At 41.3% G+C, this 13,983-nt stretch overlaps 1 protein-coding gene and 1 pseudogene across 2 annotated transcripts in view; one reads left to right on the top strand and one right to left on the bottom strand.

Annotated features, from left to right (window-relative positions):
• CPPED1 (calcineurin like phosphoesterase domain containing 1) overlaps positions 1 to 13,983 on the bottom strand; it is a 125,684-nt gene that overhangs the window by 62,025 nt on the left and 49,676 nt on the right. The window lies entirely within an intron of this gene.
• On the top strand, positions 7,534 to 9,161 carry LOC123806268 (annotated as a pseudogene).

Raw genomic sequence — 13,983 nt, forward strand, 5'->3', positions numbered from 1 at the left:
CCCTTCATTAGGAGAAGAAATTACTTAGGCACTACTGATCTGTTCACGCAAGCCACCAGAAAAAAATCACTCTCGTAAAGCAAGTCAGGCATGTGAGTTTCTGCAGGACAAGAGACACACTAAATGGTCAAATAAGATACCTGTTGGAGTTTTGAGAGAGGGTTCACAGGTAACTGTGCTGTGACTTAAAACTTCTAGTATATAATGCCAATCACTGTATGTGTGCTTACCTCCTGTCTATGGTCAAAGTCAATAGTACTTAAAACATGACTAAACAAGCATTCTGATAAACACAAGAACAGAGAAATACGTAAAAATGACTATAATACTTTAGGAAAAAATGTTAAATAACTGCAAACAAGCCTTTCAACATGTTTTAATAAAATAATTTAACTAACAATGAGCTACTACCTGAAGAAACATTATATGACAAAAGCACCTGGCTGAAGAGCTGGCTTGCCACACTGGAAATCATACAGTGACATGTTTTAGTCACTTTGAACTGCTGTAACGAAGTGCCACAGACTGGGTGGCCTAGAAGCAACAGAAGTCTAGGTCTCACAGTCCTGGAAGTCTGAGATCAGGGTGCCGGCACGGTGGGATTCTGGTGAGGATCTCTTTCAAGTTGCAGAGGGTTGACTTCTTGCTGCGTCCCCACATGATGCAAAGAGGGGTGAGAGGGCTGGGTCTCTAGGGGGGGTCTCTTTCATAAGGGCGTTCCTCCCAATCATGAGGGCTCAACAACAACCATGATCTAATCACTGCACCCAAAATTCACCTCCTGATACCATCACATGGGGGTTACAATTTCAACACAGGAATCTGGGGGGAACACAAATATTCAGTCCATAGCATAATACAAAGGCATGAATGTGAATCATGTTAAATAACCTTGAGATTTTAAAACCTTAGACAAGATCAGGAAAACAGGAAATTCCTAAGGATATTAAAGGAACTATAAATATTCCAAGATGATAAAAAAAATCATGGTTGTCAACCTTATATAGATATGGGTAAATTTATTTCACTCTTTGCAAAAACATAAAATATACCTGCCTGAAAGATTCACCACTGAATATTTAACTTTCCTCCAAGCTATCACAGCACTTTACCTATTACATTTTTACAGGTATTAATGATCATTCATTGAGTGATAAAGAATATCTGCCAGCCCTGGCTGGTGTGGCTCAGTGGACTGAGTGCTAGTTTTCGAACCAAGAGGTTACCAGTTCAGTTACCAGCCAGGGCACATGCCTGGGTTTCAGGCCAGGTCCCCAGTTGGGGGCATGTGAGAGGCAGCTGCACATTGATGTTTCTCTCCCTGTCATTCTCCCTCCCTTCCCCTCTCTCTAAAAATAAATAAATAAATAAAATCTTAAAAAAAAAAGAGAACAAAGATTATCTGCCAGGCATTATATAAAACACCTGAAAGACAAGGGAGATTAGATGTTTAGATGAAGAAACTAATGTTTAAGAGTAGTTGGGAACATTGCCCAGTATCTACACCTCAGGATTATTTTGACAGCTGCAGAGAAAGAATAGTGTGTTGGGGGCTCCCAAGACCACCCCCAGGTTTCATGACTCACTGGGAGGACTCACAGGACTCAGCACATATTACTCATGGTGTAATTTATCCCAGAAAAGGATACAGACCAATACCAGCAAAGGGATCAGGTGCATGGGGCAAAGTGTGCAGTAAATCAGGTGCCAGCTTCCAAAAGTCTTCTCCCAGTGGTCACACAGGATGTGCTTAACTCCTCCAGCAAGGAACTGTGACAACACATGTGACATGCTGTCTACCAAGGAAGCTCATTAGAGATCCTGTTCTCAGGCTTTTTACTAGGGATTGGTCATGAAGGCCTCTGCTTGGCACGTACCACCATTCCAGACTCACAGAAGGGGGCATTTAGCATAAACCACTTGTCTGTACAGTGTGGGCACAGTGAGCCCTTCTGACCAGCCCTGGGCAGGGTGGGGAGTGCTCCCGAAATCCAGGATCCCCAAGGCCAGTGAGGGGCCAGCCCTGTGAGCAGGCCTCTCGGAGAGGAATCTCGGGCCCGCCATCCCAACTATCTTGTGCACAGACAACTATGCATTTAATAGTGCTAGGAACCTGGCAGCTATTGCAATCATGCACAAAAGTCAGTTCCAAACAAATTAAAGACCTACACATAAAAGATCTTTTAAGCTTTCAGAAGAAAACAGAGTATGTTAATGACCTCAGGGTAAAGAATGATTTCTTAAACAGAACAAAACAAAAAATGCACTGAGCATGAAGGAAACTGCACTACATTAAAACTTAAAAACTTCTGTTCATCAAAAACAAAATATTTTAAAATGAAAGGATAGTTAAATCAACAAAAAGTTAGCAACAACCAATATAAGCTGACAAAAGAATGATCCATAAAACACATAAAGACGTATTCCAAGTTCCTAGGAAAAGGCATCCATATCTCAATGGAAAAAACAGGCCGAGATGAACAGACAATTCAGAGCAGGTGTCATCCATGAGGTCAGATGACTTAACACGTGAAAAGATGCTAAGCCTCTGGAAATTACAAAAAGGGAAATCAAAACCACAATGTGGACTAACTTCTGCTTCCAGTGGAGGAGGAGCACACACTGGATTTACCCTTCTGTCTGGAATGATTGAAAAACTGAACAAACTATACAAACCAATGGCACTCCAGACCCTGAACAGGAGGTCATGGCAGTCTGTAACCGTAGGAGACAGGAAACAAGTGAGGACAGCCCTACACTGCCCAGATACTGCGTGGAGAGTTTCCAGCTCATGCTGCAGGGAGGGAAGGCCCAGGCAGAGCTTAAAGGTCTTCCTGAGTTAAAAACACGAAATGAGGAGTCCAGATACCAAGGCTTGAGGACAGAGAATGAGAGAGGACAGAGCTTCATTGACACAGAACTCCAGATGTTGGCTGAGTGTCCCCCTCTTCAGCCCATAGTAAGAACTGACCAACACATGTGAGGAAACTACACCAGGTCAAGGAAAGAAACACTTGAAAAAATGAGTGGGAACAGTCTGCAGCACTCACATGGGCCGGGAAAATTCCTATGCCTGCTTGTCAAGGGAGGAATACCACTGAGCAGAATACTCAAGGGATTTGCTTCAGTAGTGGGGCACAATTAGCCCCGAACCAAATTCTGCTCTGGTCCTACCTAACAAACGTAACAGCAACACTTAAAGAATTAGCTCTTTCCAAATAACTCCTAGAATGGCTCAAAAATATTTAGAGACAGAGAAAAAAAATCTATCATCCAACCAGGTAAAGTTCACTATGTCTAAAATCCAACCAAAAATTACCAGAAATGTAAAGACATAAGGAAATAACACCCCCCCCACCAAAAGGAGAAATATCAATCAATTGATCAATGGAATAGAAGAGGGTAGAAATAGTAGCAAAAAAAAAAAAGAAAAGAAAAAGAAAAGAAAACATCCTGTATGTCTAACACCAACATATTGGATAAGTAAATTATAGTATTGTCATATACTGGAATACTCTCCAACAGTGGAAAGAAATGAACCAGAATGCTGCATACAAATGTAGATGACTCTGACATACAGCTGGGTGAAGAAAAAAAGCAAGTTGTGGAAAAACGTATATAAGATATGATACCATTCACATGAAGTTTAGAAACCTGTGAAGTATGTTTATATATTTCTAAGGGATATATACACACTTAGAAAAAATAGAGATGCAATTAAAAAATCTTAATTTAGGATAGTGTTTAGTTGTCAGGGAGAAACTGCTAGCTGACTACCTAATAACTCTTCTTTTTTTCCTTTATTGATTATGCTATTACAGTTGTCCCAATTTTTACCCCTTTGTCCCCTCCATCCAGCACCCCCCACTCCAGTGATACCCTCTTCCTTTATTCAAGTTCATGGGTCATGCATATGAATTCTTTGGCAACTCCCCTTCCTGTACTTGCACTTAACATACTATTGCCTATTCTGTAGCTACCAATTTGTACTTCTTAATCCCTTCGCCTTTTTCCCCATCCCCCCAGAACCTCCATCCCCACTGGCCACCAACCCAATGTTTTCCATATCTATGATTCTGTTTCTTTGGTTAGTTATGTATTTATTGCCACTTTAATGTTCATAGTTATGATCTTCTTTTTCTTAAATGAGTCCTTTTAACATTTCATATAATAATTGCTTGGTGATGATGAACTCCTTTAGTTTACCTTGTGTCTGGGAAGCTTCTAATCTGTCCTTCGACTCTAAATGATATCTTCACTAGGTAGAATAATCTTGGCTGTAGGCCTCTGCTTTTCATGACTTTGAATATTTTTTGCCAGTCCCTTCTGGTCTGCAAAGTTTCTTTGGAGAAATCAGTTGACAGTCTTATGGGAACTCCCCTTTAGGTAACTAACTACTTTTCTCTTATTGCTTTTAAGAGTGTCTCTTTATTTTTAACCTTTGGCATTTTAATTATGGTGTGTCTTGGTGTGGTTGTCTTTACAGCCATCTTGTTTGGGACTCTCTGTGCTTCCTGGACTTGCATGTCTATTTCCTTCACCAAATTAGGGAAGTTTTATTATTTTTTCAAATAGGTTTCCAAATTCTTGCTCTTTTTCTTGTCCTTCTAGCACCCCTGTGATGCAAATATTGGAACATTTGAAGTTGTCCCAGAGGCTCCTTACACTATCCTCAATTTTTTTAATTCATTTTTCTTCTTTTTCTGATTGGTTGGGTTTTGCTTCTTTATGTTCCAAATCATTGATTTGATTCTCGGCTTCATTCACTCTGCTATTGAGTCCCTGTAAATTGTTCTTTATTTCAATTAGTACATCCTTGATTTCTGCCTGGATCTTTTTATGCTGCTGAAGTTCCCACTGAGTTCTTTGAGCATCCTTATAATCAGTGTTTTGAATTCTGCATCTGATAGATTGCTTATCTCCATTTTGTTTAGCTCTTTTTCTGAAGTTTTGATCTATTCTTTCATTTCAGCCATGTCTCTTTGTCTCCTTATTTTTGCAGCATCCCTGTTTGTTTTTATGTATATTAGGTAGAGCTGCTTTGACCCTGTGTCTGGGTAGCATGGCCTAATGTAGTAGGTGTCCTGTAGGATCCAGTGGCACAGCCTCCCCTATCTCCCAAGCTGGGTACTTGAAGTGCACCCTTTGTGTGGGCTGAGCACTACCTCCTCATGTAGATGAGTTGTGATTTCTGTTAACAAGGCCACTCAGTGGGAGGTACGGGGGCTGGGCTCAGCTTCTGCTTCTTTGAGCAGATTTAGGAAGGTCTGAAGCCTGTACCTAGCCCAGACCTTCGCATGGAAAAGCCACTGTTACCATTGTGGGTGGGCCTGTAAGTTGGATGGGGAGGACCCTTAGGTAATCAGCTGGGCAGGGCTTACCATGTAAGCCAGGTTGATGGAGATGCAGATATGATGCCACCACAGTGTGGTTCTGTGTGGGACAGGGCTCAGAAAAGGTACAAAGGCCACTGCCTACAGTTCTCTCTGGGAAGCTGTCTCCCCACTCTTGCCTTGATGCCAGACACTTCAGTTCCTCTCTGTATGCCACTAGGGCCCTTCAAGGTTCTTCCCCAGTGCTGGAGCTCAGGGGGAGTGAGTCTGAGTAAGCCTGTGTACACTGCAAGTCCCTTTAAGAAGAGAAGCCTGAGAATTCTGTGGTTTCTTCTGCTGACTCAACCCCCACAAGTTTTTGCAATCAGAAGTTATGGGGACTTATCTCCCTGGCACTAAAACTCTAGGCTGGATGGTCTGGTGTGGGACTCCTCCATGCCTCCTACCCATGTGGATGAATGTGGTTTCTTTAATTCCTTAGTTGTCAGACTTCCATACAGCTCGATTTTCTGATGGTTCTGAGTAATATTTGTTCTGTAGTTTAAATGTAATTTTTCTGTGGTTGTGCGAGGAGGCAAGCCACGTTTACAAGCCTCCATCTTGACCAGTAGTGTCCAGAACCTACATTTTGATGAGAGCAAAAATGGTCTCTGCTAATAACTACATCTTCCAGCACAAAAATTCTGGTCCCTGGAATGGAAGTCAATGCATGGGCCTTTCCTCTTCCATGGAACTCACATGTCAGGGCTGCAGCTCCAGCAGCCATTTTGTAAGCGTGGAAACAAGGGCCACACCCTGAAGGTGAAGGAGCACAAAACTAGAGAAGCGTGGGTCCCAGGAACACCTATCTCCAAACTTCTTAGTGCCTGAAAGGAATGAAACATCCATGCCCGTCTGAGTTTTCTGTCACACGCCCTTAATGCCAAGCTGAAACTGGAACGCTAGAGGCTTCAACAGTACTGTCAGCGTTGTGTTTCATAAGCTGGCTGCGGACTTGTTTTATTAATCTTTAAACTATTTTTGGCATTCTTTATGTTTCTCAGTTTTTTAGAATGCTGAAACATTTAAAACTTTACAAATATGTAGCTTAATACCTAATCCTTATTAAGATTTTAAAGACTCAATGATAAAATGTATGAGAAATGCCTATGGTAGGCAACTCGATAAGTAAACTAAGTTGGAAATAATAAGAAAACTTCCTAGAGTCACCAAGCTAACAGAAAACCCACTTCTGTCTGACCTCAGGTCCAAGTGTTTCCCAATACAGCCTAAAATAACATGTACAAATAAACACGACTTTGCCTTGAAGATAAATGTTTCTCATAACAAACTAGTTCTAGTTTATAAAATCAAACAACAGCAGTAGGGCAGAGGTTAAAGTACTATTTTAAAATAAAAGGGCTCATTTTTTCTTTGAGAGAATGTATTAAAGAACACAGGTTACAAGTGAAGTTTGATAAGAAACATCCTTTGGATATTAAAATTCCTACTTGATGTTAGTTTAAAACATCAACGTGTACCTGAATCACTGTTTGGGTTTTAATGAGTTGCCACACTGGATAAGAAATGCTCATGTTACTCTACCACACAAATGGGTGAGCTTCATTTAACCTTGACAGCTCCCATCTAATTCTCCCTTATTGCCTTCTGTTCAACCACAGTTGTCTTTGGATTGATGGGGATAAATCAATTTGTCAGTTTTGAGTAGTTCAAATTTATTAAACTCCGAAAAATCAGTTACTTGAGGGCTATCCTGGCAGATTAAAAAAAATGAATAGAGAGAAACTGTATATAATGGTATGAAAAATATATATGTTTATATATATTCTGTATGTATGTCAATACTAACTCCAAATTCTCTTGCCTTTCAGATTTACAAGCTAAAGATGGACAGCAAAATGAAGTTAGAGCAAATTCAATTAGTCTGCGCCATCATAAACTCAGTAGTGTGGGTTTATGTTAACATTTTTCTTACTATCCTATTTCTTTATCAACCACCAAAAATATTTCTTTGAAAAACTACTGAATTTTCTTAACATATTATGGACTGAATGTTTATGCCCCTACCCCCAATTCCTATGTTGAAATCCTAACCACCAATCTGGTGATGTTAAGCAGTGCGGGTCTCAATCCTTGAAGTGTAGGTGCTCTGCAGTGCTGGAATCTTGTGGTATGCTGGGTTGTGTGTGTGTGCACCAACATGGCCTCAAATGACTGCACCCAACAAGCAACCCAAAGCTAGGGGGCCTGCCCCACCCAGCCTGGTCATGGTTATTCCCAGCAGAGCAATCAGCTCTATGGACAGCAGGGTTATGGTGGTTACAGCAAGTCAGTGGACACTTCAGGCTATGGTCAGAGCATGTATGGTTCTTATGTACAGACCCAGAACACAGGCTATGGCACTCAGTCAGCTCCCCAGGGATATGGCTCAACTGGTGCCTATGGCAGCAGCCAGGGTTCTCAGTCATCTTATGGGCTGCAGTCCTACCTTGGCTATGAGCAGCAGGCAGCTCCTAGCAGCACTTCGTAAAGTTACAGTAGAGTTCTCAGAGCCAACTATGGGCAGCCCGAATGGGGGCTATGGCCAGCAGTGTGACTGTGGTGGACAGCAGCTGAGCTGTGGACAGCAGCAAAGTTCCTGTAATGTTCCATAGGGCTATAGACAGCAGAACCAGTACAACAGTAGTAGTGGAGGTCGCAGAGGGGGTGATGGAGATAACTGTGGCCATGACTAGCCCCCAAGAGTGGTGGTGATGGTGACAGCAGTTATTGCAATCAGTAACAGAGTGGTAGTGGTAGCAGTGGCTACAGGGGAGGCTAGCAGGACCATGGGGGATGAAGCTGGGAGGTCACAATGGTTACAACCACAGCAGCAGTGGCTATGAACCCAGAGGCTGTGAAGGTGGCTGTGGAAGTAGAGGCAGCATGGGTGGAAGTGACTGTGGTAGCTTCTATAAATTTGGTGGCTCTCAGGACCAAGGATCACATCATGACTCTGAATAGGATGATTCAGACACCATCTTCATGAAAGGCCTGGGCGAGAATGTTACAACTGAGTCTGTGGCTGATTACTTCAAGCAGATTGATATTATTAAGAAAACAGGACAGCCTGTGATTAATCTATGCAGTCAGGGAAATGGGCACGCTGAAGGGAGAGGCAACAGTATCATTTGATGACCCACCTTCTGCTAAAGCAGCTAGTGAGTGCTTTGATAGTAAAGAATTCTCTGCAAATCCTATCAAGGTCTAATTTGCTACTGAGCAAGGTAGCAGAGTGGGTGGTGAGGTAACTCATTTGCTACTGAATGATTTCAATTGGGGTGGTGGCAATGGTCATGAAGGCCAAGGGCAAGAAGGACCCATGGGCCATGGAGACTATGGAGATGGTGGCAGTAGTGGCATGGTTAGGGAGGATTCCCCAGTAGAGATGCTGGCAGTGGAGGAGAGCAGTGAGCTCGGGACTGGAAGTGTCCTAATCCTACATGAGAACATGAACATCTCTTAGAGGAATGAATGCAACCAGTGCAAGACCCCTAAACCAGATGGCCCAGGAGTTGCTCATATGGGCGATAGCTATGGAGACGGTCGTTGTGGTGGCAAAGGAGGTATGATCAGTGTAGCTACCAAGGCCAAGGCAGGGACTATAGGGGCTTTCAAGGCAGCCAGAGTGGTGGGGACAGAGGTAGCTTTGGCCCAGGAAAGATGGATTCCAGGGCTGACCACAGACGGGATCGCAGGGAGGCCATCTTGTCCTGCCCCTTGAGGTTCTGGAACAGCTCTTCTTCTATATCCAGTGTTATCCTCATTATTTCACCTTCTAATTCTTGATCACCCACAGGTTTTTTGTGTCAGACTATGTAATTATAAGCATATCTCTAGTCCTCATTAAAAACTGTTGTTTTAGTTTAAAACAAAAAGTAGCACAGGTCATTGGGGGTGATTAGATCATAGGAATGGAACACCCTTTTCTTTTTTAATTTAAATTATTTTATTGTTGTTCAATTACAGTTGTTCGTATTTTCTCCCCACCCCTTTCCCCACCCCCTCCAAACCCACCTCCCTCCCTTGCTTTCACCCTCCCCCTTGGTTTTGTCCTTGTGTCCTTTATAGTAGTTCCTCAAAACCCTTCTTCCCACTGTCCCCTCCCCCTCCCCATGACTATTGTTAGATTGTTCTTTATTTCAATGTCTCTGGTTATATTTTGCTTGCTTGTTTGTTTTGTTGATTAGGTTCCACTTATAGGTGAAATCATATGGTATTTGTCCCTCACCACCTGGCTTATTTCACTTAGCATAATATTCTCCAGTTCCAACTAAGCTGTCGCAAAGGGTAGGAGCTCCTTCTTTCTCTGCTGCATAGAATTCCATTGTGTAAATGTACCATAGTTTTTTGATCCATTCATTTTCTGATGGGCACTTAGGTTGCTTCCAACACTTGGCTATTGTAAATTGTGCTGCTATGAACATTGGGGTGCATAGGTTCTTTTGGATTGGTGTTTCAGGATTCTTAGTGTATAATCCCAGCAGTGGAATTGCTGGGTCAAAAGGCAGATCCATTTTTAGTTTTCTGAGGGGCTGGGGCCCACTTCAATGGGATTAGTTAGTGCCCTTATAAAAACAGACCCAAGAGAACTTCTTTTTTCTCTAAGCTCCACTATGAGGGGATAAAAGAAGGCAGCTGCCTACAAACCAGGATGAGGGCTCTCACCAGGTACTGGGTATGTTGGCACCTTTATCTAGGACTTCTAGCCTTTAGAAATGTGAGAAATATGTACATTTTTGTTTAAGCCACCCAATCTATGGTAACTTGTTATAGCATCACAAGCACACTAATACACAGGCTAAAAATGAAGTGCTTTCAAAAATTACACCCAACTTCTGACTACCCTCAGGGCTTTCCTGCCTCTGCATAGCTTCACACGGCTCTCTGTGGCAGAATCTGTCGATCCTCTCTGTATTCATTTCTCCTTTTTCTGCCAGCTGCACCAGCATTTGAACTACCTGTCCCCAGCTGTTCACAAGCTGTACTGGGACTGTCATTTTAAGATGACATGCTCTTCCTGGCCAAGGCGTGGGTATGTACATGATCTAGGACAATCAACCTCCCTTTTCCTGGAATTTTTTTTTCAATTACTGTTGGTAATCAATATTATTTTATATGTTTCAGGTGTACAACATAATGTTTGGACAACTACATTAATATTTATTTACAAAGTGACCCTCCTGATAATTCAAGTGCCCACCTAGTACCATGCAGTTATTATAATATTATTGACTATATTCCCTATGCTGTATTTTACATCTCTATGTCTATTTTGTAACTGCCAATTTGCACTTCTCAATCTCTTCACTTTTTTCACCCAACCCCCAACCCAGTTCCCCTCTGACATCCTCAGTTTGTTCTCTGCATCTACAAGTTTTTTCCATTTTGTTTGTTCACTTATCTTGTTCTTTAGATTCTACATATAAGTGAAATCATATGGTATTTGTCCTTCTCAGTCTATTTCACTTAGCATAATACCCTCTAAGTCCATCCAGACTGTCAGAGATGTTAAGACTTCATTCCTTTTTATGGCTGAGGAATATTTCATTGTGTATATGTATCACCACTTCTTTACCCACTCTCCTATTGATGGGCATGTGGGCTGCTTCCATATCTTAGCTGTGGTAAATAATGCTGCAATGAACACAGAGGTTATATATCTTTTCAATTAGTGTTTTGGGTCTCTTTGGGTATATATTCAGAAGTGGAATTGCTGAGGCATAAAGCAGTTCCATTTTTAATTCTTTGGGAAACCTCCATAATGTTTCCATAGTGGCTGCACCAATCTGCATTCCCACCAATAGTACATGAGGGTTCCCTTTTCCCCACATTCTTACCAACACTTGCTATCTGTTGACTTATTGATGATAGGCATTATGACAGGTATGAGGTAGTATCTCACTGTGGTTTTAATTTGCATTTCTCTGATGATGGGTGATGCTGACTATCTATTCATATGTCTGTGGGCCATCTGTATGTTCCTCTTTGGAGAACTGTCTGTTCAGGTCCTTTGCCCATTTTTAATTAGATTGTTTGTTTTGGAAAATATTGAGTTGCATGAGTTCTTTATAAATTTTGGATATTAACCCTTATCAATTGTATCATTGGCAAGTATCTTCTCCCACCCATAAATTAGGTGGCTTTTTGTTTTGTTGATGGCTTCCTTTGCTGTGCAAAAACTTTAGTTTGATGTAGTCCCATTTGTTTTTTCTTTTGTTTCCCTTGCTTGAGCAGACATATCAGAAAAAAAATACTGCTATGAGAAATGTCTGAGATTTTACTGCCTATGTTTTCTTCTAGGGTTTTATGGTTTTGAGTCTTACATTTAGTTTTTAATTCATTTTTAATTTATTCCTGTGGAAGGTATAAGAACATGGTCTAATTTCACTTTTTTGCATGTATCTGTACAATCTTCTTAACATCATTTACTGAATAGACTATCTTTACCCCATTATACGTTTTTGCCTCCTGTCAAATATTAATGGACCATAAAGGCATAGTTTCATTTCTGTGCTGTCTACTGTTCCACTGATCTATATGTCTGTTTTTACATCAGTACCATGCTGTTTTAATTACTACAGTATTATAGTATAGTTTGATATCAAGTAGAATGATACCTCCAACTTTGTTCTTCTTTCTTAAGATTGCTGTGGCTATTCAGGGTCTTTTGTGGTTCCATATGTATTTTTGGAATATTTGTTCTTGTTCTGTGAAAACTCCCATTGGTATGTTGACAGACTGAAATTAATCTATCAATAACTTTGGGTAGTATGGTCATTTTAACAATGTTAATTTTTCCTACTAATGTTAATGGTATATACTTCCACTTATTTGTTTCTTCATCAGTTTCTTTCTTTAATGTCTTATAATTTTCTAAGTACAGGTCTTACCTCTTTGGTTAAATTTATTCCTAGGTTGTTGTAGTTTTGTTGTTGTTGTTGTTGTTTTGATGGAATTGTAAATGGAATTATTTTCTTAACTTCTTTCTAAGAGTTCATTATTGGTATATAAAAATACAAAAGAAATCTGAATATTTATTTTGTATCTTGCTACTTTACTGAAATGATTTACTTCTAGTAGTTATTTGGTTGAATCTATGGGGTTCTCTATATACACTATCATGTCATCTGCAAAGAATGAGTTTTACTTCTTTTTTTCCAACTTAGGTACCTTTCATTTCTTCTACTTGTCTGATTGCTATGGCTAGAACTTCCAATACTATATTAAATAAAATTGGTGAAAATGGACATCCCTATCCTGATCTTAAGGAAAATACTTTTAGCTTTTCTCTGTTGAGTATTATGTTAGATGTGGGTTTGTCATATGTGGCCTTTATTATGTTGAGGTATGTTCTCTCATTGCCACTGTGCTGAGAGGGATTCTGGTGCAGGTCAGTATCAGATGCTGCCTCTAACTGGTCCTAGGCTACCTGTTAGGAGCTACAAAGAGATCCATGATTGGTAGCTGCCTCTGGTGGCCCTCAGTGCACACTGAAAGGGCCAAGCTGTGAACCAATGCCAGCTGCTACAAGTTCTGGGTCTGGGACAGGTCAGTAAAAGACCCAAGGCATCCCAAGATCCTCTACCACCTGCTGGCTGCCAATTAGGCTCAGCCATAGAAAGAACCTTGGACAGTATGTGAGTTGCATGAGTCAACAGGTAGGGGCAAGTGATGTTCACCAGGTTAATATAGATTCAAATTCGGTTCCAGTATTGGGTCTGAGACCACTCAACAAAAGTCTCAGGATACACTAAGGGCAGCTGCCACCTGCCTGGAGCCTGCAGACCTTTGCAATGGGGCAGGGTCTCAGAAAGTCATTAGGATGCAGCTAGTGTAGCTCACTAGTCTAATGGGGGGGAGTGCTGAGCACAAGGAAGGTGTTTTCTGTCATCCATGTGAGATGATGGCCTTTGCCCTAAAACCACACAAATCAGCTTCTCTCTGTGTGTCTCTGGCAACCCAGAACCTGACTAAAATTGTAAGAGATTTTTGACTGGATCAAAAAACTATGGTATATTTCACAATGGAATACTATACAGCAGAAAGTAAGAAGGAGCTCTTACCCTTTGCAACAGCATGGATGGAACTAGAGAGCATTATGCTAAGTGAAATAAGCCAGGAAGTAAAAGACAAATACCAGATGATCTCACCTATAAGTGGAACCTAGTTAGAAAAACAAACAAGTAAACAAAATATAATCAGAGATACTGAAATTAAGAACAATTTGACAGTGACCAGAGGGGAGGGGAAGGGGATAATAGGGGGAAAGAGAGAAAGGGTTTTCAGGAACAACTATAAAAGATGCATGGACAAAACCAAGGGGGGTGGAATCAGGGGAGGGAGGGGGGATAGCTGGGTTAGGGGTGAGTAAATGCAGGCAACTATACTTGGACAACAATATAATAATTTTAAAAAATAAATCAAAAAAGCCTGGCTGGCGTAGCTCAGTGGATTGAGTGCGGGCTGTGAGCCAAAGCATCGCAGGTTCGATTCCCAGTCAGGGCACATGCCTGGGTTGCAGGCCATGGCCCCCAGCAACTGCACATTGATGTTTCTCTCTCTCTCTCTTTCTCACTCCCTTCCCTCTCTAAAAATAAATAAATAAAAT

This window comes from Phyllostomus hastatus, unplaced genomic scaffold, assembly GCF_019186645.2.
Source record: "Phyllostomus hastatus isolate PE091 unplaced genomic scaffold, TTU_PhHast_1.1 phas_scaffold_385, whole genome shotgun sequence".
Lineage (NCBI taxonomy): Eukaryota > Metazoa > Chordata > Mammalia > Chiroptera > Phyllostomidae > Phyllostomus > Phyllostomus hastatus.